Source organism: Pollicipes pollicipes, unplaced genomic scaffold, assembly GCF_011947565.3.
Source record: "Pollicipes pollicipes isolate AB1234 unplaced genomic scaffold, Ppol_2.1 Scaffold_1600;HRSCAF=1878_pilon_pilon_pilon, whole genome shotgun sequence".
Taxonomy (NCBI): domain Eukaryota; kingdom Metazoa; phylum Arthropoda; class Thecostraca; order Pollicipedomorpha; family Pollicipedidae; genus Pollicipes; species Pollicipes pollicipes.
In genome coordinates, this window is record NW_023595962.1 from 13,012,850 (window position 1) to 13,029,096 (window position 16,247).

Here is a 16,247-nt window from a genome sequence, read left to right on the forward strand (position 1 = left end):
ACCGCCCGTGTCCGCGCCCCTGCTAGTTGACCCCCCTGCCACCGCCCCTGCCCGCGCCCCTGCCGAGAGCGGGACCGGTTCTGCCCACGTCCTCGCGTTCCACCGCTGGCCTGCATTGCGCCCCAGCCGGCCCGGCACTCCGCCACCGGCGCGCGGCCGGCCCCAGGAGCACCAGGCTGCGGCTTGCAGCCGGCGCCGGCTTCCGGGCGTGGGAAGGTGGCGTGGGCGCCGGCACCGGCGGTGCGAGACGGGGCGGGGCGGGGCGCCGCCGCTAGACGCGATGGCGCCGGTGCGCGGCGCCCGGGGGCGCACGGAGACATCACGGAAAAAAGTACGAAAGGATGGGAACGTACGAACCAAACACCAAGCAAGGCTAGGAGACCGACTTAGTGTGGCGGTTGTAACACGACTGCACCGGGTTCGTTCTAGGCTCGAACTTCCGCTCGTGTTCATGCCGCAGTCAACAACCTTCTTTCCCTCGCTGTCTGTCCCGGGGCTTCAGGTTTCCTCGCTATGGACTCGAGCCGAGTCCGACTCTGATGACTCCGATATGACTCGGAACTAGGAACGCGACATTTGGCATCGGTGCTGGTGGCTGTGCCGTATACAGAGGTTCCGTTGCGGTCTCCGTGCCGCTGATAGCGGGCCATCGGTGTCACGTGGGTCATGCATGGGACACTGGGTTAAGGGTTACGGGTCTGGGGTCATGGGTCATTGATCGTGGATCATGAGTCATGAATCTCTGCGTCCAAAACTCTGCCTTGTGTGCATGGATCTAATTGATCTGACACCTTTGTACGGATCCGGTGCAACGTCCGTATTCAGGAACCCCGCTGTCAGTGGATCCCGGACCCTCTGTCAGGGGATCCTGGACCCGCTGTCAATGGATCCTGGACCCGCTGTCAGTGGACACGAACTCTCTGTCAGTGGATCCCGGACCCGCTGTCAGTGGATCCCGGACCCGCTGTCCGTGGATCCCAGGCCCTCTGTCAGGGGATCCCGGACCCGCTGTCAGGGGATCCCGGACCCACTGTCAGTGGATCCTGGACCCGCTGTCAGTGGATCCGGGACCCGCTGCCAGTGGAGTCTGGACCCACTGTCAGTAGATCCCGGATCCGCTGCCTGCGGCATCTGTTCACAATATCCAGAGTAGTAGCCGGCACGAACTAGCTGATATCCGCAAACAAGCCAGGCGCCTTGCGCAAGGCCTCCAACTATAGCGTGAGGATGCACGTGATCCCTTGCGCAACTGTGTTAATCCTGGCGTGATGCTCCCTTGAATTGCCAAGCGTTCACGCGTCCAGGTGGTCAACAAGCTGAGTATGGCACACTCGATTTCTCCGCATTGCATTCAGGTTTCGTCCTTCAGCATGGAGTGTTGGGCACTGGAAGCAATGCTGTTTCGTCCGGCGCCATGACGAAGCTTCACATTATTTGCTTCTTTCAGTTGCGTTTTTCCTCAAACTTGTCTGTGACGAAAACATCAGCTTTTTGGTCCTGTTTCGAGTGAGCTTTGTTGTGCCATGGGGCGTAAGCAGAGTATGATTGCTTCCTGCGTGTTCCTCCAGTTAAAATATGGATGATTTTAAGTCCAAGAATGTCATGTTAACCATGGAACACAACGGCATGACACGCTTTGGATGATCTAAACATTCTGCTTAATTTACTATTGCATAGAAGTGGAACGGAAATATATGAACAATGCAGACTCGCACACAGCTAACAAAAAAGAAAATGTTTGCAATGTTTTTTACTGACTGACCGACTTAAACCGACTGGACTTCATGTGTTCCACGAATCTTCAGTTTTCAGTAAAAAAAAAAAAAAACGCACCTCGCGTTGTAATAGGACAGCCGCGCGGTTACGTCACCGGTGACGTTAGAGGCTTTGCACTCGGCACTCCATTCACAAGCGATGATGACAAAACATGTGTCGAGTCCAAACATTGTTTCATTTGATTCAATGTGCCCGACTGGCTTGTAAAAAACACTTGCGGTGCGTCATGCGCTAGTTTTCCGCCAGGATATTGGTGACGTTTTCCCGTCCAACCCCACAGAACGTCCGCACCGGTGGATACGGACAAATTGCTCCACTGTATTCAGTTTACTGGCTTCTGAAAACCGCTTGCGGTGTGTGATGCGCTTGTCGCTACCTGTCAGGATATTGGCGACGTTTTCCCGCCCGTATCGACGGACGTCCGTACAGCTAGGTGTGAGTGAGCATCGTTTTTGCCGACGTAGAACGGCACCTGCTGAAACCGGTTCGTGCTGGACGCCGGCTTCTTCCTTATGAGACATGCATCTGAGCCGCAGCATGCCGCCAAGGCTGGCCGTATGCATATGTTCAGCCTTCGCTGCCCAGACATGACCTATTACGGTGATGGTAGGTTTTCAGGAAGTGTGCGCTTGACATGCATCAGCAATCGTTTGGTGTCCCGAAAATGGACGGGACGTTGTCGAGCAACCATCTTAAGTGAGTCTTCGTATAGTTTCAGGGGACCGTATCCCTATATGTAGTTCGAAACACTGTTGTGTCCGGTCTCCAGTTAGTGGCGCTCGAAGCAGCATTCATTGGCTTTGTGTATTCCAAAAAACTGGACGGTGAAAATGGCCAACTTATCGCGCTGCTACAGCTGGTAATGGAAAATCGTCGCGGTCCAGTTCTGCAGACTGCTGACTTTCATGGAGTTACCTCCCGATGAATAACGCATGGGCTTGGCTTGGTTCACAAGTCATGCGCCGCTGACTTGACCGGAGAATTTCTGAGCAGGTTTTTCCGTGCTGGAAGGGTTAGAACCCATCGGATAAAGATGTTTTGGATCACGACTGGCTTCGTCCGCGAGAAGCGGACTCAAGGCGGGCAGTCTGGCTCATGCAAAGTTAGGCAAACGGGCATTATTTTCGCTTGGCTTGCGCCACCCAGCTGCTGATCCGCCACGGAAGCCGTGATTGGTCAGATTGTATCCGACCAATCCCAAGCCTGTGTCTTCGTGTCGGTGACTGGCTGTCTGTCATCTGTGTTGATGGAAGGAAACGAATGTTCTTGGCTTTCTCAAGATGGAATCAAGCGTCAGGAAGCTTGTCGTGCTACGTCAGCATCTCAGGGTCATTTCCTGATATCGTGTCACGATCAAAATAAGATTGGACGAAGACGAGAAAAATATGAAGAGCTGGCGTTCAGATACGCAATGCTCGCTTTACCATTTCGACGATACCGCACTTACCGAAATTGTTATATTTGCCTTGTAGCATGTAAGACCATCACAGAGATGAGTGACGCGTGACCGCGTCGTGGCCTGCAGCAGTAATATCCGATGCGCACTTCTGTTTGCAGTTGCGGGGTGGGAATTCACCGAAAGTTCATGAACAGTTGCCGTTTTTGCAACAGATCCTGTTTTCTTGATAATTCGCTTTCATTATTACACCCACACATTTCCGGAATTTGGAATGACGTCACACTGAAAATCCTCAACTAGGTTCGCCGCAAAAAGTGTCAGGTATGTGACGAAAGATGACGCATCAGGCGCATGTCGTCTGTTCCTTGAGTAGTCAAAAGTCCTCGCAGCTCTTGTTTGACTGTTGTGCGCGAAACTTAAATTAAAAGGCATCACTGGGCTTGTATTCTTGCTCGTCACATTCCAAACTTGTCACAACACTTCATATGCGTTCCAATAACAAGCTTCCAAATTTCGTATGAGAGCACAAGAACGGAGTGCCGAGGCAGATCCTCTACCTCAACCCCATAAAAGCATTGTACGCCAGGGCGCAGGCCGACCTGTTAATGTGTCTATGTATCTACAAACACATATGTATATATACATATATGTATTTATGTATATCTTAGATCACAATTTATATTAATTGACAAATCAATCAACGTTAATGTACATATATATACACACACACACACACATATATATATATATATATATATATATATATATATATATATATATATATATAACGTTATGTGTCAAAATGCATATAGGCAGCCATTAATGTTAATATGTATCTCTTAATGTATCTATGCATCTGATAGTGTACCCGGCTTCTTATTGAAGCCAGGCAGCCAGAAATGTTCCTCAGGGGCCCGGCTCAGTCAAGCTAATCACTTTGTTGACAGGCTTATGTGTTGATTGCATCCACCACCGGCCGGTTTGGGGCTCTTGAAGGATTTATGAGTGATCTCAGCAAGCCGAGAATACAAAGGCATTCAGCCGACCGCGTGGTGTAGCGAGTGCACTGCCTTCAAATCCCGCCTGGATTTCAACATTGATATGTGCAGGTGTACACGCTGCACCAGGCATTGACCAGACATCAGACATCGCTAGTGCACCAGACACCGGTCTCCGTTCAGACACCGATCTCTCTTGCAAAACATCATCCTGTACCGAGAGGGATTGGGATTAACGATTGTCCAACCGTAAAGGCCGGCTCACCTCGGGTCATATACATCCAAAACATTTGGGTTCCAGAGAACTTTTGACGGCGGTCAGAGAAACCAAATAACACACAATTCATTGATTTTGTTCGCCGAAATGATAGCGCTGAGTTAGCTCTACTGCAGCGCAAGGCAAGCGTCACTGCACCGCCAGGTCAGCAGCACTGCAGCGCCAGGCAAGCGTCAGTGCACCGCCAGGTCAGCAACACTGCACTGCCAGGTCTACGCCACTGTCGGCCGACAGTCAAGTCGTGCGACCTGCAGGGAACGTGAGAGCTTACATCAGCGAACAGACCTGCCGATATGTGGGCTTACATCAGCGAACAGATTTGCTGATATGTGGGCTTACATCAGCAAGCCAACCCGCTGATATGGAAATCTTAAGGATGAGCGCTGGAATTATAATATTTCGATGTATCGTCAAGGTCCATTTGATACTCGTCTAGATGTGCAATAACATCGTCGAGCAGTAAATGTCAAAGGCATATACCTAGCTAGCTTTACTTTAGCTCTAGTATCAATCACATCGTGGCTTTTTCGCTCGTTCCGAGCCGAACAAGACGGGCTACCGTTACGAGGTGCATAGCATAAAGTGCGCATAAGACCGGGGGGGGGGGGGGGGGGAGGAGGAGCAGTGATAGATGCACTCCGCGTTACGTCGAATTAGCACTATAACAATGCACGATAAGCATGTGTCGTATTCGGATGCGACATTGAGTTGATGAAGAGCAGCCCTCCCGTCCTCCCCGCCACTCCTCCCGACTTTTTTTTGAGGACCCTTCGCCCGAGCCGGCTGTACAGCATTTAGCGAAATGATGGGACATTTGTGAGCTTTAATGTGAGAAGCATAGGTGAAAGTCAGCTAAAAATCCAAAGAATCTGTTTCTGGGAAGTTAACACGCACAGCGAACCCGAGACCAACACTGTCGGCTATCAACAGCATGCACCGTGTGCACGCCAGTTGCTTCCCCATTTCACGCCAGACGTGCTGAACAAAATTGCAGCGCTTGCACGAGTCGGTGACCTATAGTACTCTGCGGCAGGTATGTTGGCAAAACTAGAGCACCCCGTTGCATGAAATTGGTCAGACCTCACGAAGATAGATGTCGGAGGGCTTTTGCATGATGTTGACAATGATAGTCAAGGGAAGGGCCGTTGATTCCAATGTGCATCGACGTAAACTCATAGGCATACACGAGGCTTAGGACGCCGCAACCTTGATGCACACACTAATGCACGTTTAGCTGAAACTCTAGTGCCCACACCGCATGACCTGGTGTCTGTCCGGGCCTTCTCTGGCACTTTCCACTGTGCCGCGATCGTGCACCGTACCTCCAGCTCGTGTGAGGTCACTGCAGCGGCCTCGGAGCTTGACGTGCGCCTTCGCCCGTAAAACATGACCCGTGCCGGCCGGGCCCCCGAATCGCTTCCGGCTTACCCATGCGGGGGAGTGGCTTCCCACTTTTCTCCAGTGACGTAAGCTTCCGCATTACTCCGCGGCGAGTGGCCCTTTCCGTTGGATTGGTCAAGCCAGCCTTGGATCTTGTTTAGCTCGTATTGTGCGCGCACTAATACCGCAGTGGTGCTGCCCTGGCGCTGCAGTGGTGCTTCCCTGGCACTGCAGTGGTGCTGCCCTGGCGCTGCAGTGGTGCTGGCCTGGCACTGCAGCGGTGCTGACCTGGCACTGCATTGGTGCTGGTCTGGCGCTGCATTGGTGCTGTCCTGGCACTGCAGTGGTGCTACCCTGGCGCTGCAATGGTGCTGGCCTGACGCTGGATTGGTGCTGTCCTGGCGCTGCAGTGGTACTACCCCGGCGCTGCAATGGTGCTGGCCTGGCGCTGCAGTGGTGTTGGCCTGGCGCTGCATTGGTGCTAACCTGACGCTGCAGCGGTGCTGGCCTGGCGCTGCATTGGCGCTGACTTGACACTACAGTGGTGCTGGCCTGGCACTGCAGCTCGTCATCAGCAGGTTTCTCTTGGCATGATAAGAAGGCAATGGAAAGGGGGTAATGATACTGATAATAGCTAACAATAGCAGCAACAGCTGGAAAGCGTGGCGAGGAGCAAGCGCACGTTTGGACGGTGCAACGGTTTTTGAATGCAGCTATTGAAACCAGCCCGGGGCGTATCTGGACTCTAGACACTGTCCTTTCCTAACAAACACGACCATCGCGAGTACACGTCGCGATGAACCCGCGAGAATATTTCCTTGATCCTCACTGCGATGTATGGCTCATTCAGGACCACAATGGAACTGGAGTTAATCGCGTCTTCTGTTGCGTCAATGCATGGCTGTAGCCATCTCCCTGAAAGGGGTGGAGTCGGGGATTAATCATCGTTGGGGTGGCCAAACTGGAAACTGGGAAACAACCTGACTTAAATACCATTTTTGAGTACAAAGACATAGAGATATGCATTCTGCGGGCGAAAGAGGCGTTTGAATCTCATTTAGGGAACGGTAAGGAAACGTGTCCCCTTCCCGTAGTCGTTCAACTCATGCGACGAGGGCCGTGGCGGTGCTGTTGATGCTGCTCCACCCCGTGCAGGAGCGCCAAGCGGGCCGATGCGCCCAGCCGCCAAAGGTCACGACCTTTGCTTGATCCCCGCGCCCGATGGCGACCTGTTAACCTTAGCGGTGACCACGGGAGCCTTTGTCATGCGGCGCGCGGACACACGTGACTGGCTGCAGCAAGATGTCACGTGATGAGCATCGCACACTAAATCATTGGCGGCTTGTCCGGACACGCGGGCTGACGGGCCTACGCGTCCAGCTGGCTGACGGCCGACTGCTAACACATGGTCAGACATCCAGCTGGTGACTTGAGCACACAGGCTGATCAGGGTATGGCCGCGCGTGGTAATCCTTTCCAGGAGAGGCAGCTTTGATGTATGACTGTTTCCGTGCCGCCGCAAACCGTGCATCGGTAGACATCGGTAGACGTCTGTAGACATCGGTAGACATCGGCGGGAATCGGTAGGAATCGGTAGACATCGGTGGACTTCGGTAGACATCGGCAAACATTAGTAGACATCGGTAGGCACCGGTAGACATCGGCAAACAGTACGGTCTTCCGCTTTCATGACTTCCCCGGCGGGAAATAGGCATGCGCTTGTATCAATGCATCCTCATCGGCGTGCATGCCGCAGCCCGCGCTGTTTAGGCCGGAGCCCATCGCGCTCCCGTGATTATTTTGTTGGAATCGAAAAGCTATCGGAGCCGCCCGCCTGCAGTTTGTCAATCTTCGCCGCTCCACCGGCGGTTCCACGATGCAGGCTGCAGCTCACAGAAGAATGCTTGTTAGTTTACGTTTGATTTTAGACTTGGACTGCTGGAATGCCCTGGGGGACCTATGTGACACATACATGCGATGGTTATCATGTATTGTGCGCTTCCTCGCGAAACGTTTATTATGCTAGGTCATCAGGGGTCGAATGTAATGTCATTTACTACAATATCTTTAGCGGCTGGAGCAAATATTACACGATATCACGTAAGAATGCAATGTTAACCCATCCTTGTTTGGCTAATGCGATGTAATCCATGGTCGCCTTGTGGGGTCGGTTCGAAGGACGTTCCGTTGTTGACGTAGTTACAGCATGCTTCGGGGCGGAGACAGTTTGCCTTCGAGCCGGGCTGTGACGGAGGCCGACTGGGGCACCGCCTCGTCTCCTCCTGATTGCTTAATCTTCTCCCTGTTTCCTCTTTTTCCCGACATGCGTGTCGTACCAAAAGCCCCGGGGCCGATGGGGGGGGGGGGGGGAGGGCTTCGGAAAACAAGTCAAACCTTTGTGGAGCGCGCCTCGACTGACCAGGCCCGGCCGTCGGCTGTCTTCTGATGCTGGAGATGGCTGATGTGATCCAGCTACTGCTCGACTGACCAGGCCCGGCCGTCGGCTGTCTGCTGATGCCGGAGACGTCTGATGTGATCCAGCCACGGCTCGACTGACCACGGCCGGGTCCAGTGGGCGCTCCGTTATGACGCCGCGCGCGTCCAACACAAACAGTTCCGGGTTGCGACGTTTGGCAGAAGAGCATCGGCCGGACCCCGTGCCCCCCCCCCCCCCCGGGCATCACTCTCGGACCAGCGTCGCTGCAAGCGTGATCCCGATCGAGGCAGCGCGAGGTTCCTCAAATCTACGGGTGTCAGGCATCAGGGCAGGGTGTCGGATGTTAGGGCAGTCGGGGCAAATGTTAGGGCAGGGACGAATTCAAAGAGGAAAGAACACCGGGGCACGTGCCTCCCTCAACAAATATTTACACGTGTTCCGTGAGTGGGTGTCGCGCGTGAATGAATGTGGCGGGTTTAACAGCTCATGCTCTTACGGATGGGACGGGACGAAACAATTTTTTGCACCACCTGAAGCAAGTGAACTTGGTCGTACTACGTCTCGTTTGCACAGAGTATTGGCTTGTCGTGACAGCAGCGAAAGGGATGGAGCGCATTATGGGGCTGTAACTTTTTTGAAACTACTTGAATAGAGTTAGAACGCGATGGTTTACGTGAAGCGTTGTCATCCCGCCATTGAAAAAGAACAGTGAAGTTTTGGCTAGCCAGAGAACCAGACCAGTAAGATTCTTTTCAAAACGTGCAGAAGAGATTATCAGAGGTGTAGTTTTCATCAGTCAGTCTCAGTCATAACACCAATTTGGAACGTGACTTGTGCGCACGGCCTCTTCGGCTGCTCCTACAACTCGGCACTAGCGACTGCGTGGTTAGTTGCTGTATTTTTTTTCATTTTTACAAAACATAACATAATGCAACACCGTGCACAGGCGATGGAAAACCAATCCAACTCTGCACAACTGTGGACAACTGTTTCTCGGTAGCGACATGGCAGGCTAGGCCTGCAAATTTCAAAGGCCAATCCACCGCATTCTACATTGCGACATTTGCAAGTCGGCCCCGTATCAGGTACCCAGCCCGGCGGCCGGACCGGGCCGGTGAGTCATGCAGGAACCCAGCCTCTTCCGGCGATGGTATCTGAAAAGCAACACTGCCTCCGAGTCCTCAGAGTCCTCGGAAGCCTCGTCAGGCGCGACCCGTTCGGTGGCTGCTGTTTATCAGCGAGCGGTGTGGCAGGGTAGCGGCGTATGCTTCTCGCTTGGCTGCATTGGCCGTCAGCATACACTGGCAGCTGTCGTCGTCAGACACGCTGGCAGCTGTCGTCGTCCGCACACGCTGGCAGCTGTCGTCGTCAGCACACAATGGCAGCTGTCGTCGTTAACACAGAAAGCTATCGTCAACACGCACTGGCTCACCGTCAGCACACAGTGGCAGTTATAGTTGTCAGCACGCTTGGCAGTTGCAATCGTCAGCACGCACTGGCAGTCGTAGTCGTCAGCACACACAGCCATCGTCAGCACACTAGCAGCTGTTGTCAGCGCAGACCGGCACCTGTCGTCATCAGCACAGACTGGCAGCTGCACCCGCCGTAGGGCTAGGACAGCCCGAGCAGCGGCCGCTGACCGTCAGACGCCAGTTGTTGACAGTTGACAAATCGTGTCGAGCGCCGAACCACCGATCATAACCGCACCCGCGCCTTACGGATCCGGTAAAAACCGTGGTCCGGTCACGTGATCCCGTGGCCGTTGTGGCGGCGTCCCAGAAGCCCGCGGTCACGTGCGGCCGAAGGCGCGGCGTGGCGGAGTCTGGGTGTGGGTGGGAGCTGATAGCGAACGATGACGTCACTGGTTCAATTTTGTGCACTGTTAGACAGGTGTGTCTGAAGCCCTCAGAATTAAAACGTTTGAATCTTGTTACTTGCCGGGAGTAAAGTGTTTGAATCTTGTTACCCGCCGGGAATCATCCAAGTAACAAGATTCAGACGCAGCAGACGGGTTTTTATGTTTAAAGCGTGGAACTTCGTAAGAATTTGAAAGCAAATCAGGTGGAGTGTTGTAGCAAGCAAAACATTGTTTTTAATGTCGTCAACCGTATCATCATGATCCGTCTGTCAAGTGTGGTCGGTGGGTATGTATATCCGGCCCGGTACAGAAAAAAACAAGGTTTTTACAAGCAAACGCGCAGTGATGTAAAACAATGCATAACACGTCAGCCAGCGCTAATTCGATTAGCATAATCTTTGCATGTGAGAACGTGGCCAGTGACGTCACTGGCTGATTCGATCGGAGCAATGTTGGCAGTTCATAATGGACAGCGCTTTGTGTTTGACAAATGGCCATGACGTCACTGGCTCACTCGATCGGAGCAATGTTGACAGCTCGTAACGAACAGTGATTTGTGTGTAACAGGTGGCCAGCGATGTCAATGGCTCAATCGATCAGAGCAAGGTTGGCAGCTCGTAACGGGTTGTGTTTTGTAAGTGAGATCTTGGTTGTGACGTCACTGGCCCACTCGATCGGGGCAAGGCTGGCAGCTCATAACGAATTGTGTTTTGCATGTGAGAACGTAGCTAGTGACGTCACTGGCTCGCTCGATCAGGACAAGGCTGGCAGCTTGTAACGGACAGTGCTTTGTGTGGGGCGAGTGGCCATGACGTCATTGGCTCACTCGATCGAGGCAAGGTTGGCAACTCGTAACGGACCATGCTTTGCGTGTGAGAGCGTGACCAGTGACGTCACTGGCTCACTCGATCGGGGGAAATTTGGTAACTCCTAACGGACCGTGCTCGGCAGCGTGTCTCGCGTGCTGAGGCACACTGAGCGGCTCAAAATACGTCATCAGCTAACTTCGATCAGCACAACACGTGGCAGGGTCGCTATTGCGAGTCATTTTCGCGAGAGGTGTGTTTTTCCAAGCAAATCAGTCCATTAGCTCCTCCCGAATATGTATGATTTGATTTATCTTTTTTGCTTCGCTCGTTGTGAATTCATCTGTATGATTCCGTGCGATTCCAACATTGACGAGTCCCGGAAAGCACGAAAGGCATGACATGCACCAGAGCTCAGCACGTAGGCGGCAACTCTCACGACCCCGTCAGCGCACCCACAGAAAAGGGGCCGTGACATGTACACAAGCCCAAAGTCGGCGTACGAGGCATCGCAACTCGACCATACGTGCTCCTGCGAACCTGCACGTAAACCCGCGCTCGAGCCCAAACTGCAGGCAAGACCGGCGATCTCGAGAGTGCCCAATCATACAGCTAAAAATGACGCTGTTTAGATCGGGTGCATGTGTACGTGACTAGCGCAATTTTATGGATGCCTAGGCGCAGTGTAGTATCCGTTTACACAACTCCTTTACGCGCAGTGTGAGCTACTTAAGCTAAGGCCGCTTGTCACAGTCCGCTACGGTGGCAAAGCTTTTGAGCCGCAGCTGCGTTTAATCCGACTGGTAGTATCCGCCAGCAAGGCTATGGAAAAAGAGGTCCACTGTGTGGCGTCTGATTGTTATCGTCTGGTGGTCCCCTTTCATCAGTGTCACCAGCAAGGCCGTGAACTGAAATGCTGAGACAGGAGCACAGAAACCCGACCGTGAAGGGGGAGGGGGGGGGGGTACAAAGAGACGCTAACCCCCCTTCAACTTTCCGCAAACGTAGCGTTGGCCCCATGGTCTTTGATCAGAAAAAATTGTCGGTACTCGCGTGTGCAACAGGAAAACCTACACTCGGGTTAGTGAAACAGGACGCTTTGAGCTACCTTAAGTACATGCCTGTACCGTCACGGTACAGTTATTATGCCGGTTGCGCAACGTGAATAAAATTCTGGTGATATGGAATGCACGTACCCATGCAAAACAGATGTGTGATGCCTGTTTCGAGATAAACATGAGCTAAAACGGAGATAAGAAACTGCCTAGAGATTGAGGTTGGAAGAAAGGTGCAAAGGATGTTTGCATTCATCTCGGAAGATTTGCGAGCTGGACTTGTGCAAATAAAAATATTCTCTAAAAACATTTGATGCCTTGTGATGGTTTATTGATGATTGTGGCACTTTTGATTACATAATACCCTTTATGCATTACAAGGTTGTAATTTTAAGTGCGAATTAAACACAACCTAACCTAGATAGATTGACTGACGCCGCTGCTCGTCTAAGATCTCACCGATGCCGCTGCTCGTCTAAGATCTCACCGAGCCGCTGCTCGTCTAAGATCTCACCGATGCCGCTGCTCGTCTAAGATCTCACCGAGCCGCTGCTCGTCTAAGATCTCACCGACGCCGCTGAAGTTCACAGGTCAGCTGTTGATCTACCGCAGCGGCGATAACCCCAGCGCCCCTTGCGTCTTTCCAGAGACGCCGCGGCGATGCCTGACCTCGTGACGTGACCTGACCCCTGACCCGGTCGCCATGGGCTCCAACGGGGACGTCTGGATGAACGGCGGCAGCGGCGTGCTCCGTAGCGACTCGGTGCCGTCCAGCACGCTGGGCCGGCGCAGGACGAAATCCGGTGAGTTCGGCGCGGCGCTGGCAGCGTGCCAACCGTCGCAGGGGGGGGAGGGGGGAGGGGGGGGGGGGGGCACTGGAGTGCTGAGCGCGCCGAGCTGAATCTCGCGTGACCTTGCCAGAGCAGGTGCGGCCTGGTCGATTGCGTGCCTGACCGTGCCTTCGCAATGCCGCTTCGTTGCAACCAGTTGACGTGGTTAGCTGTGTTCGGTGCTGCCTAGCGGCGAGAGCCGAGCAGCCTGAGCAGACCCTCAATAGATGCTGACCTCTGCTTGAGCCCACTGGAGGTTTTGAATGATACAAAATTGTTAAAACGTTCGCAATCGATTTTTGTTGTGTGTGTGTGCGTGTGGGTGTATGTTGCACGTGTATGTGGCCGCAAGAGCCCTGGATACCCATCCTTCCCAACCACCACAAAGTCTTGTCCCAGGCGCGTACCATTGTTCTCTGTTGTAGTGGCAGAGACTTATCCTGCGCGAGTGTGAGGGCGTTTTTAAGACGTACTTTCCTTGCTTCGGTGCCAGATCTTATTCGTCTAAGCATAGGCAAGGGAGGTAGGGGGTAGAAGACAGCCCCGACTCTGTGCTTCAGCTTAGCATTAGCTCTACGCTGTTGCGTGAGACCAAATGCCAGCCATTTGATTTGGTCGTCTCCTCTTCATTCTCTGGCGTTTGTGCTCTGCCAGGCGTGAAAGAACGCCATAACTCACGCGGCCGTAGCCGGTACAAGCATCGATAACAGCCTGGAAGCCTGTAGATGTCGGCCCAGGCGCCGGGCCTCATACGGACATGTGTCCCCAATCGTCGGATGTCCTGCAGCTTTAGCGACCAATCAGATGCGGTTCCTGCAGCTCCAGCGACCAATCAGATGCAGCGCCGCTTGCTCGCCATCTCTGCTGGTGCAGCGGATCCCTGTGACCTTGACCGCACGTGATCAAGCCGTTTCCGGGTGACTGACGCCGGTCAGCTGGCGACCAAGCCGGCGAGAATAGTCGTTAGAAATGACGCCAGCATAGAACTTTGAAATGGGCCAGGGCTCTTATAGCGGGTGACGTTTGTATTGTTAGCAGGTCGTGCGCGTGCATGCAAATGTGAACATGAAATTTGGTGCACTGAAATGTTTCTTTGCTGGATATTTTTTGCCACACACGTGCTGTATCAGGTCAAAGTTCGGCAAAACAGCGGTTATGAATTTGACGGAGAGATTAAGCTGACCTAAGTATTATTTTTTAGTATTGTGTAGCATTTAGTATGTGAGTATTAATATTAGTGGTACGGCTGCAATAATTGTTCGAACTTGTCTTCGTCTGGCGTGACAGCATGCTCACGGTGCTGCGGCCAACCAACTCCCCTACCATCGTCAGGTGTTACGGAGTCCTGAGAGGGGCTAGATGGCAATTGCCTTTCAGTTAAGCACGCGTCCTATTCTGTCCTGGGAATGCCGAGATCTGAACCAGGGTTTTCTCGTTGCGAGTCCAGTGTTCTACCAACTGAGTCCTTTGTAGTAGCTCAGTTTCTTGGTGATTGTAGTAAGTGGAGCGCTAAATTAACAATCAAAAACCCTGGTTCAAAATCAAGGATTCCAAGAAAAGAATTTGGTTTGTGGCGCATAAATGGCTGATAGCCCACCATCCTCCAGTCTATTTTAAGACCTCATACCACCTGATGACGGCCGCAGAGTTTGACTTCCAGTCTTCAACTGGTGTAAACGTGACGTGCATACTAATATACCAGACGAGGACGACGATTCGCGCATTAATCCATCCGTGAAATGCCAGTAGCCGTTTTATAGCTGGACTCAGTCGTACACTTGGGTCATTTCAGGGTTATGGGTTAGACACACAATGCATAAGAAGCGGGACAATTCGAATTCTAGTCTAAATGAAACACGCGTTTCAATTTTTGTCACGTAGCCTGAGTATCGGCCGCCTGCACGTCTCCGTGTGTGCTTCGACAGAACGCGACACCGGGTACCTGGAACACGGACGAGGGTCAGAGGTCAGGGGCCAGAGGACCGCGCTATTGGTCCGGACTGACCGCTTGGTCACAACGGACACAGTCACACTGTGTTTGCAATTCAGCCACCTTGATTCAGGCCGATGGAGTGTTCGTGTGAGGGACAAATGTCATGTCGGAGGATGTTTTATCAACGGCAAAGCCTGCGTTCTCACCAGTCATCGTTACGTCCGTTACATACGTTCTGCCATCTTAACCAGTCCAGGACAGGCGTGTGTTTGTGGATCTTCATGTGCATTCCTCACACCTTCTGCTAAGTATACATTACTGCAGGCGTATGCTCATGGGTTGTGCTTAATTGCATTGGACAGAGTCAGACAGGCGACATCACATTCGACAGCTGCTCTTATGTTTATGATAACCATGTCCGTGGCATGTCCGTGAAGGAATTTACTCGCTGCGATCCACGTCGTAATGCAATCGGTCATTCTTACCACAGCAAACACCATGTGGTGCTTTTGTAAGATGTCAACAGAGAGAGCAAGAATATCGAAGGGAAATTGTGCCTCTTGGGGATTGTGGCATGTTTATCTACACGACTGCCACCATGATCACACTTAACTTGGTCACATGAGGTTGTAAGAGGATGATACGCTACTGATACCAGGGTCTGGTATTTATTTTATGCAGTTACAAATTTCAAAACAATCTGAACTATCACTCCTGGTGCCCGGTCGTATACGCCACGTTGATACGATGTCATGGTTCGTATTTACCCAGCACGCGAACCCAACCGAAAAGACTATAACCTGTCTCCAACTCGGACGTCGACGATGGCCGATGTTAAATATCACATGTCGTCGATAGATATTGGTCAGCCTGAGTCACCAGGCACGTGGTGTTCGTGTCGCAGTCCGTCTTTCACGTTCTAAGCGCTTGTGCTGGCGGTTTTCCTTCCAAGCTTCGGTCTTTTTCGTATTTTCATTCAATTGCGTCTTGCATCCTGTGCAAGCATGTGCTGACTGGTTTTCCACACAGCCTGTCCTTTTGTTTCAGGTCCCAAGCGGGTGACCTTCAAGCTCGAGTCCGAATCCTCGCCGACAGATGACACTATCTCCTTTGCCGAAGCGCCTGCCGATGGTATGCCCTCGTGGTGGCCCCGCCCTGCCGACCCGGGTCTGGGTCAGACGGCCGTGCAGACTGCTGGGAGGCCCGCTCAGCATGCGCAGCCGTCGACAGCACCCTCGTTGGCCGCGACACCCCTGGCGCCCATCCACGCACCCACCGCAGCGACGCCCCGCGCCACTTGAGGACCGGAAGGTCGTGTCCGGGTTGCTGATCGGTCAAGGTCACCCGGTGGACAGTGCGGTGTGGTATCCGAGTGTGAACGGGTCCGGGAGCTCTCCCCGGCCTGCAGTTGCGGCACCTGCGTCAATCGCAGGCCACAACGAGGGCGGAGGCTCCGCGCCCCCACCAGTCACAGCGCAGAACCACTACTCGTCACCGC

At 53.0% G+C, this 16,247-nt stretch overlaps 1 long non-coding RNA gene across 1 annotated transcript in view; it reads left to right on the plus strand.

Moving 5' to 3' along the window:
- The window catches only part of LOC119090962 (uncharacterized), a 33,589-nt gene extending 17,561 nt beyond the window's left edge, over positions 1 to 16,028 (plus strand). Inside the window, exons 2-3 of the long non-coding RNA XR_005093343.1 lie at positions 12,634 to 12,789; positions 15,797 to 16,028. This is a non-coding gene — a long non-coding RNA (uncharacterized LOC119090962). The remainder of the gene's footprint in view (positions 1 to 12,633; positions 12,790 to 15,796) is intronic.
- The last annotated feature ends 219 nt before the right edge of the window (positions 16,029 to 16,247 follow it).